This window comes from Myotis nattereri (genome assembly GCF_964212035.1).
Source record: "Myotis nattereri genome assembly, chromosome: X".
Taxonomy (NCBI): domain Eukaryota; kingdom Metazoa; phylum Chordata; class Mammalia; order Chiroptera; family Vespertilionidae; genus Myotis; species Myotis nattereri.
Genome location: NC_138078.1, coordinates 47,720,876 through 47,741,914, shown reverse-complemented (window position 1 = coordinate 47,741,914; position 21,039 = coordinate 47,720,876).

Sequence of the window (21,039 nt, the reverse complement as noted above, 5' to 3'; positions counted from 1 at the left end):
TGGATTATTTGGTTTCATTTGTTATTAAGTTGTATGAGTTCTCTATGTATTTTTATATCATTCCTTTGCCATATAATTTAAAAATCATTTTACCATTCTGTAGATTACCTTTTCATTTTGTTGATAATTTATTTTGCTTTGCACAAGTTTTTAGTTTGATATATTTCCACTTGTTTATTTTTGTTGTTCGTTGCTCTTACTTTAGGTGTCATATCCCCTCCCCCGCCCCGACTTCTGAAAAAAATCATTGCCAATTTTTATGTTGAGGAACTTTTCCCCTATGTATTCTTAATCTCTTAGCCTTTTACACTCAGCCCTTCAACCCCCTCCTCTTTGGCAACCATCAGTCTCTTTTCTGTGTCTGTGAGTCCATTTTCTTTGATTTATTTAAAATGTACATCAATAACTGTTCTTTCAACAGAATTTTAAAAATAAAAATTTTAAATTTTGAAATAAAATGTTTTTTTTTATTTTAATATGTGGCATAGCAGTATTTTCTAATTTAAGATTTACTTTATCTCCCTGTCTCCTCCACTCTCTCTAAGAATCAAAGGAAAAATATCCTCAGGCGAGGGTTAACAAAAAAAGAAAAAATATTTACTTTATCAGTTAAAAACAATGAGATATACCTTCTCTGCAATGTCTGAAAATATAAACAGTTTTTGTGATCTTCTACAAGTATTAATTTTAAGTGGAGCAAATATAAATTTAAAATATGAATAACTCAGTTTTAAACCTATGTTTTACTTTACTCAAACTTTATTAGTGTTCATCACCTATAAGTTATATGTCAGGTTATTTATTCAATGTGAATATTGTTTGAAGTTTGTAGGGGAAGATTGTAGTTAAACAGTTCATTTTCAATAATGTAAAATAAGCACAATTATATCACTCCATCTTGTTTATAATCTTTAAATCATTACATTTGTATACTTTTAAAAAACAGAACAGGGAACATCTTAGATTTTGCCAGAGAAGAGTTCCAAAAGACAGAGATGTAGAAGAGAAGGTACAGCTTGTATTAGATGCCCATATTTTATCTACTGAGTTTTGCTTTCCCTCAAAGGCTCTGGTTTACACTGTTACCCCTTGTAAGGGAACAGTCTTCCTGATATAATCTGAACAAAGAAATTTCCACGTTTGGACAAAACGGAGCTTGGGGAGAAAGGCCTGCAGGAGCCAAGGAGTGGTTGCCCATAGCTTACCCCTCAGAATCACCTCTTTCTCGGTGCCCCACTCTTCAAAACTCCAGCTCAAGAAAGTATGTTAACTATAACAAATTGGGATTGCATTCGATCACAAATAATAAAAGCAAATAAACATACAAACAAACTCAGCAATTTAAACATGTAAGGGGATTATTTTTTATTTTATTTTATTTTTTTGTATAACAAGAAATTGAGAGTTAGAGTCCAAGACCCATTGTATATCCAGGCCCCTGTGTCCTTTTGCTCTACCATTCTTACCTGCAGTATTGCCCTTAGGGTATAGGGGTCTATCTACAAGATATATAGCTCCTGTATCACCATGCATCATGTTTGCATTATGGGATAAAATGACAGAAAAGGCAAAAATTATGTATCCCCTGATTCACGGTGTTTACCCCACACTGAGCTCTCTCCATCTTTCTGAGAGGCAAAGAAAGCTGAGAGGTTTAGTTCTTTTGTTTTTATTTTTTAAATGCTTTTTAAATGCTAGACTCTCTTCTTCCCCCTGCCACATCAGAGTTCTGTTAGGAAGAAGAGGAGAATTGATTTTGAGTAAGGACAAGCAGAGTCCGCCACATGCCTTTTCTGTTTCTTTGCAGTACAAATGAAAATGGCTGTTGGCACTCAACCCACCCCCCCCCACACACACACACACGCACATACACACACACTCACACACAAATAGTAACTACTTAAAAAAGAAAGAAGGCAGAAAGGATGGTGAAAGAAGAAAACTTTAGTACTATGATTAAATTTCCAAAGCAAGGCTTTGTGGACAGAAAACAAATATTGTGACTGAGGCAACAAGTTGGTACATCACTGGAACCACCTCTCAGAAAACTACATCTCTGTCCTCACAGCTCCCTTCCAAATCTCAAATACCACCTCTCTTGGACCTCACAAGCTCTTTCCAAACCACAGCCAAAGACAGCAGCTCCTGGGGCTCAGTCTCCTCGGCTAGTTTACATCTTGCCTATTCTTAGCCCATTGGCTAGGCGTAGATAACAAGGGTATCGGTGGTGGCATGAGAAACTGGAGATTATAAGCCCTTCTCTGATTTTTCTGGATACTGCAAAAACCTTCTGGATTTTAGTGCCAACCTGGGAGTTGACAGTAATGTCTTACATAGAGATGAGCTAATGCGGTATTCCAAATAGGCCTGCATCTGTGCCTAAGTGTCATACCTATCGCAAATGCCTACTCCATTCTACTGGCTTCTTATTGTGTGTGTGTTTTTTTTCACATGGTCCTTTGATTTTGATCTCTCCACCATGCTTCTTACCATTTTCACCTTCTGTGTCTCCTCCCTTTCAGCCTTACATGTTAGTCAAGATGCTCCCAACTGGCATCTGAAAGAAGCAATATAATGTAGTAGTTAAGAGCTCCATCTCTGAAGTCCAACTGCCTTTCCTATTATGTAGTTAAAATAGCCTTGGGTACCAGGCCTGTGTGGCTCAGTGGTTGAGCATAGACCTATGGGCTGGGAGGTCACCTTTTGATTTCCAGGTGGGTCATGTGCTTGGGATTCGGGTCAATTCCCAGTGTGGGGTGTGCAGGAGGCAACCAATGGGTGATTCTCTTACATCATTGATGTTTCTTTTCCTTTCCCCCTCCCTTCTTCTCTGAGGTCAATAAAAATATATTAAAAATAGCCTTAGGCAAGTCACTTTACCTCTGTGCCTCAGTCACCCTTCTGTAAAAGGGGTAATAACATTACCTGCTTCATAAGGCTATTGTCAGGATTAAATTATTTAGTGCATAAAGCACCTGACACATAGTAAGTTCTCAATAAATATTTGCCGTTATCATTCAACCATGGTCTTTTGACATGGCAGTCTCTCTGCTTGGAGCACAGTTTCTCATTTTTGTTGGCAAACTCCAATTTTCCTTCCAAAATCAATAAAACAATATCTCCTTTGTGTTGCTCGAGTTCCTTGAGCAAAATTAGAGATTTTAATATGTTTACTCAATACTTTGTCCATTACCCTAATCTGACAGTAATCACTGTATGTTATAACATCATCACATCTATTCTTGCTAATCTGTGAACTCCTTGAGGTCAATAGACACTTGGTAATTATTTAGAAATGAATGAATGAATGAATGAAATAATGAATGAGGAATGAATAAGGAATGCAACAATAGAAATCATATTATCCTTGTACCTTTGACTTCCCAATGACAGTTGATAAGTCTCTTTCATGTTGTCCTAAAATGCATCTCCAGGACTCCTGTTTTGTGTAAAGCTAGAATGCACTGGGCTAGTTATCAGCAAAGGGAACTGGTGGTAATGATGGATGAGGGAGAAGACAGAAATTGGTGTGGAAGAAGGCTAAGTCACTAAGATCTCCATAGAGAACACATTCCATTTTATTATTTTTCTATGGGGCATATTCTTAGATGTGTTTCTTGGGGAAAGGTGGAACTTTCAGGAACTAGAGTAGCTCTTGTCTATGGAAATGATGGGGCAGCTGTCTCTACTTGTAGATGGAGAGGCTGGGAACTGAGAGAAATCATAAAAAATGCCAGGGACTTGTAATAAGCTTTTGTTGTCAGATTATCAAGGTTTCAAGCAGAAAGAAGTGTGGCTGATAAATTATTTGAACCAGGCTGAAGAAAGTGGTAGCTCCCTCTCTCTGATAGTTCCCCAGGTATGCAAAACCAAAAACTCTAACAAGGATGACTTAGACTAGAGCACTGGGTTATAAAAGGCAAAGGATGAGGTAGGGTGAATTTGCAAAATTAGGCTACACTGTAGTTGCTGCTTGCCGGAAGCCGGTCCATCCTTGCTGCTTGACACAGTCGCTGCAGGAAAGAAACATCTGCAGAGCATATGTTTCAAGGGACCTGGCGTATATAGCATACTGTTCTTAATATGTTTGCTCCCCTTAGCGCTGTGTGTTTTAACCAAGGTCACCTCTCCGAGAAAGGTTGTTTCCCCAGGTAGGAACTTTTCCCTGAAGTCAGGGAGGGGATGCCTCTCCTAGAAAGGTTGTTTCCCCAGGTAGGAATTTTTCCCTGAAGTTAGGGAGGGGATGAAACTCCTTAACTAAGTGCCAGGCGGGTAGTTAATCACTTCACTACAAACAATCATGCTTAAGCTACATAATCTTTACTCCCTGGAATGGAGATAAGAAACGCCCTAACCTTTGTAATAGAAATTGACAGGATTAAAATCAACTGGGATAAATACGGATGTAACAAGACAATAAACAGCAGAACCTCTCTGGAGATCTAGACCAGAACTTGGCTGGAGATCCTGGCTAGGCTGCTGATCAACTGAACGCTGTCTCCGTGTCATTCCTTCTTCGCCGACTCCGTCCACACCTTTGGGGACCCCTGGACCCGCTGGGGCTGGACCCCGGCAGCTGCTCTTTCACAGTCTAGGAAGACTCTAGCTTTGCCACTTATTCACTGTGTGACCTTGGGTAAGTCTTTTTTCCCCTCTAGGCCTCAGTCTCCTCATGTCTTCAACAAGGTAATTAGATCTGATCTACTTTAAAAATCCATAGAGGTATTTAAATTATGCCATAAATAGTGGAATGAGATATACAAAGACATTTGTGAACAGGAGAAATCTCATTTGTCTGGTTTGTAAGAGAGGCAGCTCAGTGTGAGGGCAGGTTGCTGTGTAGGATGATCCTCTTGAGGGCTCAATGGGCCTTGAATTTCCATATCGTTCAGGAGTACTGGGGCTAATTGTGAGTCACTTCAGTCCCACAGCCTTTGTATTTATTGGAGTTCCACCCCCAGGATGAGGTTCTTTCCTTTTCCAGGGTCCTCAGGTTAATGCAGGCATTTCTTCCCTGGGGAGATTGGAGTAGTTTTCTCAGCCTGAGAGGGTGATAATTTTCTCGCTTAAATCAAATTTATTATAGACATAAATGGAGTTTACTTGGAGAATAATTTAGTTTCTCAAGACAACTGGAAAAAAACACACACAAACACCTATTAGCTGTGGGAGACACGGCTCCAAGCAGCTGGCATTTTTATAGTACTTTGGAGCTAACAGTGATGGGGCCAGAAAGGAACTTGGCTCCCTAGCTCTTGGGCAAGGCCTGGAAATATTTCTTTCTTTCTGGGAGTTGCAAGAGGGGATGCATCTAATAGTTAAGAGAATGATAAAAAAAATATATGAGGAGGATCCTTAGGTTTTGACTTGGTTTATCTGGACTGCAGAATTATAAAATAATGACTTTAAAAACTAGAAGTGACTTAAAAATTGTCTGGATCAAATATCCCCATTTTATAAGTTAACTGGAACCCATGGGGCAGAGACATGTGTGAATTCATATGCATACACATACACTCACAAACACCTCTTATAGTTTTGGAATCATAGATACAGTATCATCAAGCTAAACCCTTGTAAAACATCGTATCAGACCTCCCTCATGATATAAGTGGAGACCCAGAAGCATATAGAGGAGAATGGATCAACCCAAGGTCACACAGGGAGTCAGTGATGAGGTACGGAATTGAGACACAGAGCAGGAGGTATTTGGAAACTTCTTGAAGCATAAAGTTGGGGATGAAAGCAAAAGTGGAGCATATTTGGTACCAGGGGTTTAGTAGGTAAACCACCCAAATAGTATATGTGTACTCTCTCTAAGGAAATCCTATCCTGTATCATGGTCTTTGTGTCCTAAGATAGCTTCAGAATAAATGCACATAGATTCACGGCACATAGAGAATTGTTACAGCCTCCAGCTCTTGGCTTTAATATATCCCATCTTCTTATCTCTCATTACTTCTCTAATCTCTTGGTCTCTTTAGTGAACTCCGGTTTCTGTCTCCTGTGTTCCCTTTGCATCAGAATCATTATCCTTAGCCCCCACCCCATTCCACCCAACCCCTAGCCTATCTGAGTGTCACTGTTCAACTCTATGCAGCATCCTTGCTCCACCCTTATCTATACATTAGTGAAATCCTTCCCCTTCCCTGGTCATATATTACTTTCAAACAGAAAGCTCATTATGCCCAATGACTTTTTTATTGATGGATGATTATGGTTATGCAGGCAGAAGGGAAGATAATTTGGAGGTTATAACTGCCTGCAATATCACATTTTATAGCTCTATCATTAAAGACTTAAAATTAGAGAATTATTTCTCTGCAACACTTTACTGAGTGCTTATTTTGTTCCAGTTTCTGTATTAGGTATGGGGAGCCAGTGTGAGTGCGGAAGGAGGCTGGAAAAATAACACAAAGAAACTCACAGGGCTAGGGCATCTATCCATTGTAATTTGCAATTGTTAATAATTATTAAAAATGAAATCAAAAGATTGATAGAAATAAACCCTGAATATAAAATATATTACCTTGAGAAACAAAGTTATAGAAAAATAAATGATTGTTAACAGTGCAAAAAAAGAACTAATTATAACCTAAAGCTAAAGGAAGTGTGAGGTAAACAGCTCCTCATTGAAACACAAAGGAAGAGCATGATATCTTCCATCTGGAGAGAAGTGAAGGGAATCAAGGAAGGCTGCACAGAAGAGCTGGTATTTGAACTATAGTTAGAATGCTGGAAAAAAATTTATTCAAAAGAGGGAATGGAAAGGAGCAAAGGGAAGATTAACGGTCTAGAGCAGTGGTTCTCAACCTTCCTAATGCTGCGACCCTTTAATACAGTTCCTCATGTTGTGGTGACCCCCAATTTCATTGTTACACATTGAACATAATTAAAGCATAGTGGTTAATCACAAAATAATATGTAATTATATATGTGTTTTCCGATGGTCTTAGGCGACCCCTGTGAAAGGGGTCGTTCGACCCCCAAAGGGGTCGCGACTCACAGGATGAGAACCTTTGGTCTAGAGGCTTGAAATTACAGAGCATGTTTGAGCATTGTGATTGGAGTATGCCAAGGAAAACAAGGTAGATGAAGGTTTAAAGGCAGAGTGTCATACAAAGGATGCCTGCAATGCAAGACTAAGGGGTTTGGGTCCTATCCTGGAGGCAGTGGAAAGCCATCAGTAAATTTTAAGCAGGAAAGTACTACATGAAATGCTGAAAGGATACCTTTAAGAAGAGGAGGAAGAAGAAAAAGGTAAAGATACAAATTATGAACAACAAATACACATCTATCAACAAGTGAATCTAAAAATCAAGTGAGTAAATAATCTGATGAACAGAATAAACTGGTGAATATAATAGAATCAGGGGCATAGAAAGGGAATGGACTGGCTATTCTTGGGGGGGAAAGGGGTGAGGGGGATGCGGGAAGAGACTGGACAAAAATCGTGCACCTGTGGATGAGGACAGTGGATGGGGAGTGAGGGAGGAGGGTGGGGTGGAACTGGGTGGAGGGGAGCTATGGGGGGGAAAAAGAGGAACAAATGTAATAGTCTGAACAATAAAGATTTAATTAACAACAACAAAAATAAAAAAATAAGAATTTATTTCTTATTCAAATGTCTACAGGTCATCTGGGGTTTTATTTATCTAGTCTGGGCTTGTTTTGGGTTGAGTACAGATATGAGATGCTACATAATGCCTAGCTTCAAAACTGGCATGCTATGACTTATGCTAACCTTCCATTGGTTGAGGCAAATCATATAGCCAGACTTAGAGTCAGAATGGAAGGACACTATAACGTTACATGCCAATGGGAATGGATAGAGGGAAGGGTAAATAATTGAGACCATTAATGTTATCAACAGCTCCCATTGGATATGAAGGATTCAGTGAAGGAGGAGAGATGGGAAATAATGCAGCACATTTGAGAAGCTAAAACAAAAGGCTAGTATGGCTGGACCACAGAAAGTGAGAGGGGAGAGTTGTGTGATATAGTAGTAAAACTGGTAAAGTCCAGAGAACCATGTAGGTTTTCTCAGGTTACATTAAGGGTTTTCTTCTTTATCCTGAGAGCAAGGAGAAGTCACTATAGAGTTTAAATCAGGGTAAGAACAACCCCAAGAATTTTAGTCTAAGCAGCTGGATAAATTATATTGCCATTCACTGACATAGAGGAACCTGGGCCCTTTTTAGCCCAAGGGTCAAAGGTAGGTATGTGATGTATCTTGATGAACATAAGACAGGATTTCTAAACCCCTGACATTATTTACATTTTAGGCTAGATATTTCATTGTTGTGGGCCTGTCCTGTGCATTGTAAAATGTTTAGCAGCATTCTGAGCCTATATTCACTAGGTGCCAGTTACAACAGCTTTCCCAGGTTGTACTTAAAAAGGTCCCCAGATATTGTCAATTGTTGCCTGGGAGCAAAATTATGCTGGTTGAGAACCACTGGTCTAAACTAATCATGACAATTTCATTTCCTTTGCTAGTGATTTATTAGAAAGTGGCATGTTTTTCAGAGGTCTGGTAGACCACCAATATCCATTCTCTGCTTCTTCTTTGCAATAGAGTACCAACTTTAGCTGGGGGCATTACTACCAGATTTTTCCATCTTCCTTCCTGAACATGGATGTGATGACTGATCTCCAACAGCCGTTAGGGACCACATAGATATAGAGAATTCTCTAAAGATAACAAAACAGAAGGCTAGAAGGATCCTGGATCTCTGATGACTTTATGAAGCTACCATATCAGTTCTGGAATGCCTGCCTCTGTTCTTATATACAGAAATAAAAATTTATCATATTTGTCTTATTTATCATATTTGTTTGTATTTCTACTGTGTTACTGCTGAATCTAATTATAACTTCTAAAGCATAAAGTATATAGTAAACTTCTTACCAATGATATATGAAAAGTCTGTTGTGGAGTTTCTTTGAAAGATGTTTTATCTTTACAAAGGGGCAAAAGGGAAGATTGTCCTGTCTTTCAGTCTTTGGGCATTATAGTATGAAAACCTGACATTGTGAACTGCTGAAGCTATCAAGAGTGTAGCATGTATGCTGAATATAATAGAGTACACAGATAAAAGAAGATGGATCTTTGAGGTTATTGAGCCACTAAATTGAACAACTTTATAACTAAGCATTTCCAGATTATTTGTTAAAGATAATAAATGTTTATACATTTTATCCTAATTCAATCCATTTTACTTATATTTCTGTAACTGCACCTTAAAGCCTACTGAATTATATAAATTGGCTAGGAAAAGAAAGTGATGAGTTAATTTTGGATATGTTGAGTTTGGAAAAAATTCTTTGACACATCTAGGTTTGTGAAGCCCAACATGCAGTTGGGTAAAGAAGACATGAGATTGGTCTTGGTAGTGGGTAAGGAGCCCTGGTCTTCATTGTTAATGGAGGCTTGGCTATCCATTGTGACCACTCTTTCCTTCCTTAAGCCTAAAATATTGGCAAAGTCATAATTGGGAAGCTCCACTGGGCCCCTGTCCCTATACTGCTATTAAAGTTTGGAGCCTCTAGCTAAGGTCTTGCACACGTTAACAGCCACCAGAGGAGAGTGCAGTCTGGAACAAGCCTAGCCAGCCAGCAATGCAAGTCAGTCTTCCTAGAGTAATTTATTGTGTGGACCAGATGACCTCTTACAATTGCCTTTAATTTTCATCTGGGACCAAAAGTCCCTAGGAAGGGACCTTAGGGGTACTCAGTTTTGAAGGGGACTCTAGCACATTGCCTTTGTCTTTTTTACTCATATTCAAGCCTTGTGGTGGAAGTAAGAACTTCCCATATCCCTGAGTGTCATGGGTTAAAGCCAAAAGCTGCTAGAAGCACGGGCCAAAGGATATATTTGTAAGGTTAATTCCTCCTCCTCTTCCTCTGGAAGGGGTAGCAGACCTTGGCTTCATGCCCAGATTACAGAACCACAGACTCAGAGCAGAAAGAGCCCTTAGCTATCACTCAGGAATTCTTAGCCTAGGGATCTACAAGTCTCCTGAAATTATACACAAAACTGTGACATATGTATTCAAAAATTTCATCAGATTCTCAGAAGTTTGTGCTCCAACAAAGATTAAGAAGAATTCCAATCTCTTTAAATTACAGATGAGTCCCTGAGAAGAGAGAGAAGGAGCCAGGACTTTCAAAGCTACAGAGTTACTCAGGAGCAGAACTGAGACTAGAACTCAAGCCTCTGACACAAAAGCAGATACTCTTTGTACTATTTAATAATCTATTAAACTTTTCTCTTCAAATTGTTGTTTCATGGGCTCATAGGGAAAATAAAAGAAGGTGATGATAGTAGTAAGCTAGAGTTGGACAGCAAGTGCAGAGCAGACTGCATTTTTAGGTCATAGGACAGGCTAAGTCTGCTGGGAAAGTTACTAGAGTGCTTTATCCATATCTCCCTGAGGCCTCCCCTTCCTCCTTCCTTCGTACCTCTGGCTCCTGGATTGTATATGCTTACCTCTCTTGACATTATCACTCAGTTTCCTTGGTTTCTACTTGCATATACCCAGTTTCAATTTAACTGTGGATTTGAACAAAATCTTTTCAGCTTCTTCCCTTTTTGTCATCTCTCAAAGTGAGCATCCAGGAACTTTGTACATTAGTACTACTACTTCTGGGACATGGAAAAACCACAATCACTATAGAATCTTACAGAATTTTTGGAGTAACTGGCTCAGTTCTGTAACTAAACTCAAAGACCCTAGAAAGTCAGAGGATCTTAGAAAGTTTAACTCCTTGATTACACCAATGAGGTTCTGTGACCCAGAGAGTAAAAATAATAAACCTGCGATCACAAGAATTAAGGTGCTAGAACTTCAAATATATATGAATCCTAGATCTCTCTAGTATGCTAAACATATATATTTTACTCTTTATGGGGTGGTGTTGAAAGTCTAATTTTAAAACCCTGGCTAGCAGACAAAACTATTAACCTAGTGGTTTCTTTTTTTTTTGTTATTGTTTCAATATCATTTTTCTTTTTTGTGTTTATTTAATTTATTGGGGTGACACTGGTTAACAAAATTATGCACAATTCTACAACATGTCACCTGTACACTGTATTATGCATTCACTATCCCAAATCAAGTCTCAGTCCATCACCATTTACCTGCTATACCATCCTCCACCTCCCCAACTTCCCAGCAATCACCACATTGTTGTCTGTGTTCATGAGTTTTTTCTTCTTATTTCTTTTTTGCTCTGTCCCTCTACCCCTTGCCACCAGATTCCCTCCCCTGATAGCTACCAGCTTCCTCTCTATTTTTGAGTCTATCTCTATTTTGCTTCGTAGTTCATTGTGTTCATTAAATTCCACATATGAGTGAAATCATATAGTACTTGTCTTTCTCAGACCGCTTATTTCACTCAGCATACAGTATGGATGAACCTAGTGGTTTCTTTGGACCCACCACTCTTATTCTTAATCTTAGACCCTAATAGAGGACATTCCCACTTTTGCCATCAGGTCAACACTCAGGCTATCACCCCCTTAGTTAGGTTCCCTGACAAATGGAATGAGTACCACAGATTGGATTTCTATAACAGATAAAACACTTACCAGCGTGGTAACCTCAGGCAAGTCACTTTGCACATCAAAGATGAGGTAATTTATCTGTAAAATTGGGACAGTACTTCACTGGATATTCTTTTTTTTATTATTGCTTAAAGTATTACAAAGAGTATTACATATGTCTCCTTTTTTTCCCCCCGCCCTTGACAATACCCTGGCCTTCCCTATCCCCCAGTGTCTTATGTCCATTGGTTATCCTTATATGCATGCATGCAAGTCCTTTGGTTGATCTCTTACCCAACCCCCTCCTGCCGTCCCACCTTCCCCGGCCTACCTGCTAAGTTTGACAGTCTGTTCAAGGCAGCTCTGCCTCTGTATTTTTGTTCAGAAGTTTATAATGGTCTTTATTATCCAGAAATGAGTGAGATCATGTGATATTTTTCCTTCATTGACTGGCTTATTTCACTTAGCATAATGCTCTCCAGTTCCATCCATGACGTTGCAAATGGTAAGAGTTCCTTCCATTTTAGAGCAGCATAGTATTCCATCGTGTAGATGTACCACAGTTTTCTAATCCATTCATCTACTGATGGGCACTTAGGCTGTTTCCAGATCTTAGCTATGGTGAATTGTGCTGCTATGAACATAGGGGTGCATATATCCTTTCTGACTGGTGTTTCTGGTTTCTTGGGATATATTCCTAGAAGTGGGATCACAGGGTCAAATGGGAGTTCCATTTTTAGTTGTTTGAGGAATCTCCATACTGTCTTCCATTGTGGCTACACCAGTCTGCATTCCCACCAGCAGTGCACGAGTGTTCCTTTTTCTCCACATCCTCTCCAGCACTTGTCGTTTGTTGATTTGTTGATGATAGCCAGTCTGACAGGTGAGAGATGGTACCTCATTGTTGTTTTGATTTGCATCTCTCAGATGATTAGTGACTTTGAGTATGTTTTCATATGTCTTTAGGCTTTCTGAATGTCCTCTTTTAAAAGGTGTCTATTTAGGTCCTTTGCCCATTTTTTGATTGGATTGTTTATCTACCTTTTGTTGAGTTGTATGAGTTCCCTATAAATGTTGGAGGTTAAATCCTTATCAGTGATAGCATTGGCAAATACGTGCTCCCATGTAGTGGGCTTTCTTGTTGTTTTGTTGATGGTTTCGTTTGCTGTGCAGATACTTTTTATTTTGATGTAATCCCATTTGGTTATTTTCTCTTTAGTTTCCAATGCCCTAGGATCTGTATCAGTGAAGAAGTTGCTTCGGCATATGTCTGAGATTTTGTTGCCTTTGGATTCTTCTAGTATTTTTATGGTTTCCCATCGTATATTTAAGCCCTTTTTCCATTTTGAGTTTATTTTTGTGTATGGTGTAAGTTGGTGGTCAAGTTTCATTTTCTTGCAGGTATCTGTCCAATTTTCCCAACACCATTTATTGAAGAGACTATCTGGACTCCATTGTGTGTTCTTGCAACCTTTGTCAAATATTAATTGAGCGTATTGGTGGGGGCTGATTTCTGGGCTCTCTATTCTATTCCATTGATCTATATGTCTGTTCTTGTGCCAGTACCAGACAGTTTTGAGAACAGTGGCTTTGTAATACAGCTTGATATCTGGTATTGAGATACCACCTGCTTTGTTCTTTCTCAGGATCGCTGCACCTATTTGGGGTCTTTTTTATTCCAGATGAATTTTTGGAGAGTTCGTTCTAGATCTATGAAGTATGCCATTGGTATTTTAATGGGAAGTGCGTTGAATTTATAGATTGCTTCGGGCAGTATGGACATTTTAATGATGTTGATTCTACCAATCCAAGAACATGGTATGTTCTTCCATCTGTTTATGTCTTTCACTATCTCTTTTTTCAATGTCCTGAGGTTTTCTGAGTAGAGGTCTTTAACCTCTTTAGTTAAGTTTATTCCTAGGTAGCTTAATTTTTTTGGTGCAATGGTTAATGGGATTACTTTCTTAGTCTCTCTTTCTCCAAATTCACTATTGGTGTATAGAAATGCCATAGATTTCTTGGGGTTAATTTTGTATCCTGCTACGTTGCCGAATTCTTTTATTAAGTCTAATAGTTTTTTGATGGAGTCTTTAAGGGTTTTTTAAGTATAATATCATGTCATCTGCAAATGAGGACAGTTTTACTTCTTCTTTTCCAATTTGGATGCCTTTTATTTCTTCTTCTTGTCTAATTGCAATGGCTAATACTTCCAGTACTATGTCGAACAGGAGTGGTGAGAGTGGGCATCCCTGTCTTTTTCCTGTTCTTAGGGTAAATGGTGTTAGTTTTTGTCCATTGAGTATGATGTTGGCTGTGGGTTTGTCATATATGGCTTTTATTATGTTGAGGTATGATCCTTCAATTCCCACCTTGCTGAGAGTTTTTATCAAAAATGGGTGTTGAATTTTGTCAAATGCTTTTTCTGCATCAATTGATATGACCATGTGGTTTTTTTCTTTCAATTTGTTTATGTGATGTATCACGTTTATTGATTTGCGGATATTGTACCATCCTTGCATCCCTGGGATAAATCCTACTTGGTCGTGGTGTATGATATTTCTGATGCTGGATCTGATTTGCTAAGATTTTGTTGAGGATTTTGGCATCTATGTTCATGAGGGATATTGCCCTGTAATTCTCTTTCATTGTGTTGTCTTTACCTGGTTTTGGTATTAGGGTGATGCTGGCTTCATAAAATGAGCTTGGAAGTGTTCTTTCCTCTTGGATTTTTGGTAGTAGTCTGAGGAAGATAGGTTTTAGTTCTTCCTTGAATGTTTGGTAAAACTCCCCTGTGAAGTCGTCTGGTCCTGGACTTTTGTTTGCTGGAAGCTTTTTGATGACTGCTTCAATTTCTTGCATAGTTATTGGACTATTGAGATTTTTAGATTCTTCCTGATTAAGTTTTGGAATGTTGTATTTTTCTAGGAATATGTCCATTTCCTCCAGGTTGCCTAGTTTGTTGGAGCAGAGTTGTCCATAGTATTTTCTAACAATCATTTGTATTTCTGTGGGATCTGTTGTTATTTCACCTCTATTATTTCCGATTTTGTTTATTTGGGTCCTTTCTCTTTGCTTCTTGGTGAGCCTGGCTAGGGGCTCGTCAATCTTATTTATCCTTTCAAAGAAGCAGCTCTTTGTTTCATTGATTTTCTGTATTCTTTTTTTGGTCTCTATGTCATTTATTTCTCTTCTAATCTTTATTATCTCCTTCCTTCTGCTCACTCTGGGCTTTTCTTGTTGCTCTCTTTGTAATTCTTTGAGCTGTAAATTTAGATGATTTACTTCCATTTTTTCTTGTTTTTTGAGATAGGCCTGTAGAGCTATAAACTTCCCTCTCTGGACTGCTTTCATTGTGTCCCAAAGGTTTTGGATTGTTTTGTTTTCATTGTCATTAGTTTCCAGGATGTTTTTAATTTCTCCTTTGATCTCATTGTTAACCCAATCAATATTTAATAACATGCTATTCAGCTTCCAAGTGTTTGAGTATTTCGGGTTGTTCTTATTGTAGTTTATTTCTAATATTATGCCATTGTGGTCTGAGAAGATGCTTGGTATGATTTCAATCTTCTTGAATTTGGGGAGTCTTTGTTTGTGACCCAATATGTGGTCTATTTTAGAAGATGTCCCATGAGCACTTGAGAAGAACGTATAGTTTGTGGCTTTGGGGTGAAATGTTCTGAAGATGTCAATTAAGTCCATCTGATCTAGTTAGTCATTTAGGATTGCTGTTTCTTTTCTGAGTTTTTGTCTAGCAGATTTATCCAGTGATTTCAGTGGTGTATTAAAGTCACCTACTATGATTGTATTGTTGTTGTTCTCCCCCCTGATATTTTCCAGGAGTTTTCTTACGTATGTGGGTGCTCCTGCATGGGTGCATATATGTTTATCTTGGTTATATCCTCTTGTTGTATTGATCCCTTTTGTATTATGAAGTGCCCTCCCTTATCTCTTGTTATGGCCTTCACTTTGAGGTCTATTTTGTCTGATATAAGTATTGCTACCCCAGCTTTTTTTTCATTTCCATTTGCCTGAAAGATATTTTTCCATCCCTTCACTTTCAGTCTGTGTGAGTCCCTTCTAATGAGGTGGGTCTCTTGTAGACAGCAAATATATGGGTCATGTTTTTTTTATCCATTCAGCCACTCGATGTCCTTTGATTGGACCATTTAGTCCATTTACGTTTAAAGTTATTATTGAAAGGTACTTGTTTGTAGCCTTTTCTTTTTTTTATGGCTGTTTTCTTTCTGGCCTTTATAGTTCTTCTTTTTACACCAGTCCCTTTAGCATTTCTTTCATTGCTGGCTTGGTTTATATATTTTTGCAGCTAAAATTAAAAGTAAAACTTTACATCAAGAACAAGGCTTTTGACTAAAAACTAATAACAAATCGATATCAATGCAAACATAATAATAATAAAGAAATCAAACTACAGTATGTTAATATTTTTGCTAGTGAGTGAAGTCTCTTTTGCTGCTGGTGTATATTTGCTTAGAATCCTTAGAGTTGATTGTGCAATGTCTTATAGAAGACTGGCAGCTAACCAATGTCAGCATGGCCAGAAACATGGTTGAGGTAGTAAATTCTGCTTTCTGTCGGCTTTAGTCATTAACTTCTTCTGCATCATTCTCATCAAGGCAACTCTCAGTCCCTCAAACGATGGGTCAAGCAGCTTCTCTGGGTCCACCATGGCAACGCACACAATGCTCTGGCATCCAGATTGGCTGCACTGTTCCTTCTGGAAAGATAAAAAACACAACCTCTTTCCGACATTATTATTGAATCTGATAAAACTTTTGTCTGGTTTTGCCTTTTTCAACCAGGCTAATTTGGTGGAGGCTATTGCACAGGAGGCCTGATGCCTTTCAGCTGCTGTACAACCCTCTGCATCACAATTCAAAAATTTAAAATATAAAGCAAAAAATTTAATTAAAATATAAAAATCATGACTGAGTTTGCAGTTGAGGTGACATATAACATCTGTCTCCCCTTTTTTGTTTTAATAATTGTATCTTAATAGTATGATTATCTTACTTCAAAATAGATTGAGAATTAATAAGTGATATTAGTTTTATGATAAATATGATATTGCAGACAAAAATACTGAAAACAGAATTAGTGTACATGAATCCATTGTCTGTTTTTAGCTTTAAGAGTGGTTCTAATACTGTAAAGGCAGTAATTAATTATGTGCTAGGCACTTTTCCCTGTTACTTTTCCTTAATAAATTTTGATAAGTGAAAGCTGCTTAAAGGGTTTGAGTCTTTTTAAGACTTTTTAATCCACATTTGCAGACTAGAAGTAAATATAAGAAAACAACAATGAGGCAAACAATAGTGGTTGTGCTGAGAGGTAAATGCAAGGATATCCAGTGGAAGTGGTTAAATTTTTTTAAGTCTTTTAAAAATTGTTGCCAGGCATTCAAAGAAATAGTTTGTAAATTTTCCTTGGACAACTGTACAGTATGCTGTTGTAATTCTAAAATATCAAGAGTTGTGTTACCTTGACCTCAAGCACCAAGAAGATGATTTTTTATTGATTTCCAAGGGTGCAGGGTCCTATTATATGGAATAGGGGTAACACAAATATGGGAAAAATTATAATGACATTGTAAAGATATTCTTACAGGAGATATTCTATTATTCCCCTATATTGTATTAAAAATGATATAAAGACCCTTTTGAAAAAGATTCTTTAATGCAGTTTTGATGATTTTAGATTTAATTTTTTGTATAGCGATATGACTGCTTTGGATTTATTAAATGCTAAATAATAATTATTATGAGATGAACCATCCATAAAAATTTTAATTAATATTTTAGGAACAGTTTCCTGTATAGTACAATGAAATTTTCTTGGATATTCATTCATTTCAATTAGCCAATTTAAATCAACTTGAAATAAAGCTTATTATTTAACTTTACTTGTCTTTGTTAATGGTAAATAACATTAATTGGATTATTGCTATCAGTCCCTTTAAGTGCTTTGACATAAACTATTTAACTTTTGTTTAGGGAGGGAAAATATAAATCATTAACCTTTAATTGTCCTTAGTTTAAGGAAGGCAGGTTTTCTAGATGACTTCAAACTCTTTGGCATTTATATTTTTTAAGATACTTGTAAATGTGAGTCAAGAAATTAGAAAAATGACTTTGTGGGTCTGTGCATATACTTAATAATAACTTCATGACATTCAGGCATATATATATATTTAAATAAAAACATTGCTATTAATAAATTAATTTCTCCTCTTATTTATTTATTTGGCAGAATTTCCTTATGCAACCAAGTATATTGTATTGGTCTAATTTAATTATTTCCTTTTTTGGGAGAAGGAGTAAATCCTTTTGTACAATTTTAGGGCCCTTTGAGATGCACAAAATTTGTCTTTCAAGTATATTTTTGAAATATTACATTCAGAAAAATTGTCAAATATATATGTAACTTAAAATTATTAAAACTTAAAATAGTGCTTCACATTAAAGGATTTAGTCTTGACCATGTAATTAATTATTTTTAATTTGGTCATTGAATTTTTCATATGATATACCATGAATGTCAGAAAAACTGCTGGGAGAAACTGTTTATTGCTTGCCCATTCTCTCGCTGCATAGCTGTGGTCACGTTCAGAGAATTTAAGATAACTTTTTCTTTAATATTTATGGTGATTGCTATTAATAATTAGATTAATGCCTGAATAATATTCTTCATTTTACCTTATAATTTCTAAGAATGTTTTTATCTACAAGCCTTTTAAGAAATATGACCTATTGTCAGTTTTTATTAAAGCTAACTGCTCAAAACATTGGTGTGTCATATAACTGATATTATAAGACCCTGGTTAAATTATAAGGCTAATTTATTAAGCAATAAGAATAATTATCTTCATAGAAAAAATATAGTAAATAAATCCACGAGGCATACATACAGCACCATCACCTGGGCTTCCATCTTAAAACTTTGCCTTAAAACTCCGCCCCTGAAATCCCATCCTGCCTCAGTAAGCAGACATTTCTTTTGTGATTGGCTAATTTGGGGGAAGGGCGGGCCTTTGCTGGTTCAAGATGGCAGCCATGTGCCATGCTGCCCAATATGGTGGCCGCCATAAGAACAGGCATCCCCAGGCCATGCTGCGTGGTGGGAAGACTGAAAAGATTAAAAGGACGCCCTTCCCTGTAAAAAGGGGAGCTTGCTTATCAGTACACTTGGTTAAATTACAGAATTAATCCTCCTTTCTTTTTAGACTTAGCTTGAAAACTGACTAGAATCATATTACCCTTTTTACAATGAGACAAAAATTCAGACACAATAACAGTACATATTTTTAAATGAATAAACTCAACCCTATACTGCAGATACTCCATAAGGAAAAATCAGACCAACACCTGCGTCCCCAAGTCAGTGAGACTGCTGGAAAACGGGAGGAGGGGATTTTAAAATTTAAGTTCCCTTTCATTGTCTTCTAGCTTTAGGCCCAGGCGGGATTTAAAAGGACATCTTTTTTCTGCTTGGGAGCTTTCCCGCACCAGTTTGGGAATGCAGAGAAATCCAAGCTTGCCGGAAGTGCAGGAGGCCAGCAGGCTGTGGTGTGCACAGGGCGCAGGGGCGCACAAGTGTGTCTGGCCTCAGCCAGGGCTGGAGGTGCGCACCCCTTGAAGGGGAAAACAGCAGCTGGAAACCAGGCACCTGGGGAGTCACCACCACTCGCCCCGAGCACGGGGAAGCAATGCCTCTACCTGGCCTGCCCACCTCGCGCAGAGTGCACTCCCCCTCTCCAACAAGGAATAAGCAGCAGTGGTAACCACTCTTGCCTCCTGCTCCCTTCAATGGCGCCCCCGACATCCAGGCACAAGGATAGACTCTCAGGGCACCCGCTGCACACGCTCCCTCCCCAGTTTAAGTGGACTTCCGTTTCTAATTTAATCCCACTGCATCCTTTTAAAAACCAGATTAAGCCAAAAAACAGTGATAATACACAGACAGTACACAGACAAGCTGTAGCTTTTTAAAAGCTCAGATAGAGTGGGGACTCCTTTTGAGCCCTTTTTCCGAGTTTTATTCATCCAGTTATTTGCAAACAATCTGCTCCCACTTACCCTTTTTCATTCTGTGGCATCAGTGATTCACTGGAGCGATCCCTTAAAAAGAAATGACTAACCTCCAATTTGGCCCCCACACTGGGTGCCAGAATATGGCAGGCTTGCTGGGGCTGGGGCCTCCTCACTGCGTCCTGCATGGAGGGGGATAGCTAGGAGGCGCCATTGGGATTAAAGAATAATGAAAGACAGACATAAAATAGATTAAAAGCTTGGGCTGGGTGTGGTGCCTGCCCTCTGGAAGGACAGGCACAGAAAGCCAGCCCTCTGGAGGGACAGAGCACACAGAGACAGTACTCTCCAAAAGCTGATTTATTACATACTTGAATTACAGGAAGTTACATCACATCTGGGTGGGCCTTTGACATCATGAGATCCATCCTCTTAACACTGGGTGGGAGAGTCAGACTGAGTGTCTTCCAGTCTTTGACTGGTCCTGCCCTAAGGGAGTGGCTCTGCCCTCACCCTAAGTCCCAGCTGATGTAAATTAATCCAAGAGTATTCCCACAGCCCTTAACAGTACCTCATTGTTGTTTTGATTTGCATCTCTCAGATGATTAGTGACTTGGAGCATGTTTTCATATGTCTCTTGGCTTTCTGAATGTCCTCTTTTGAAAAGGGTCTATTTAAGTCCTTTGCCCATTTTTTGATTGGATTGTTTCTCTTCCTTTTGTTAAGTTGTATGAGTTCCCTATAAATGTTGGAGATTAAACCCTTATCAGTGATAACATTGGCAGATATGTTCTCCCATGCAGTGGGCTTTCTTGTTTTGTTGATGGTTTCTATTGCTGTGCAGAAGCTTTTTACATTGATGTAGTCCCATTTGTTTATTTTCTCTTTAGTTTCCAATGCCCTAGGAGCTGTATCAGTGAAGAAAATGCTTTGGCATATGTCTGAGATTTTGTTGCCTTTGGATTCTTCTAGTATTTTTATGATTTCCTGTCTTACATTTAAGTCCTTTATCCATTTTGAGTTTATTTTTGTGTATGGTGTAAGTTGGTGGTCTAGTTTCATTTTTTTTTGCATGTATCTGTCCAATTTTCCCAGCACCATTTATTGAAGAGACTGTTGTGACTCCATTGTATGTTCTTGCCTCCTTTGTCAAATATTAATTGAGCATAGTGGTTCGGGTCGATTTCTGGGTTCTCTATTCTATTCCATTGATCTATATGTTTGTTTTTGTGCCAATACCAGGCAGTTTTGAGAATAGTGGCTTTGTAATACATCTTGATATCTGATATTGAGATCCCACATGCTTTGTTCTTCTTTTGCAGGATCTCTGCAGCTATTTGGGGTGTTTTTTTAATCCAGATGAATTTTTGGAGAGTTCGTTCTAGGTCTGTGAAATATGCCCTTGGTATTTTAATGGGAAGTGCGTTGAATTTATAGATTGCTTTG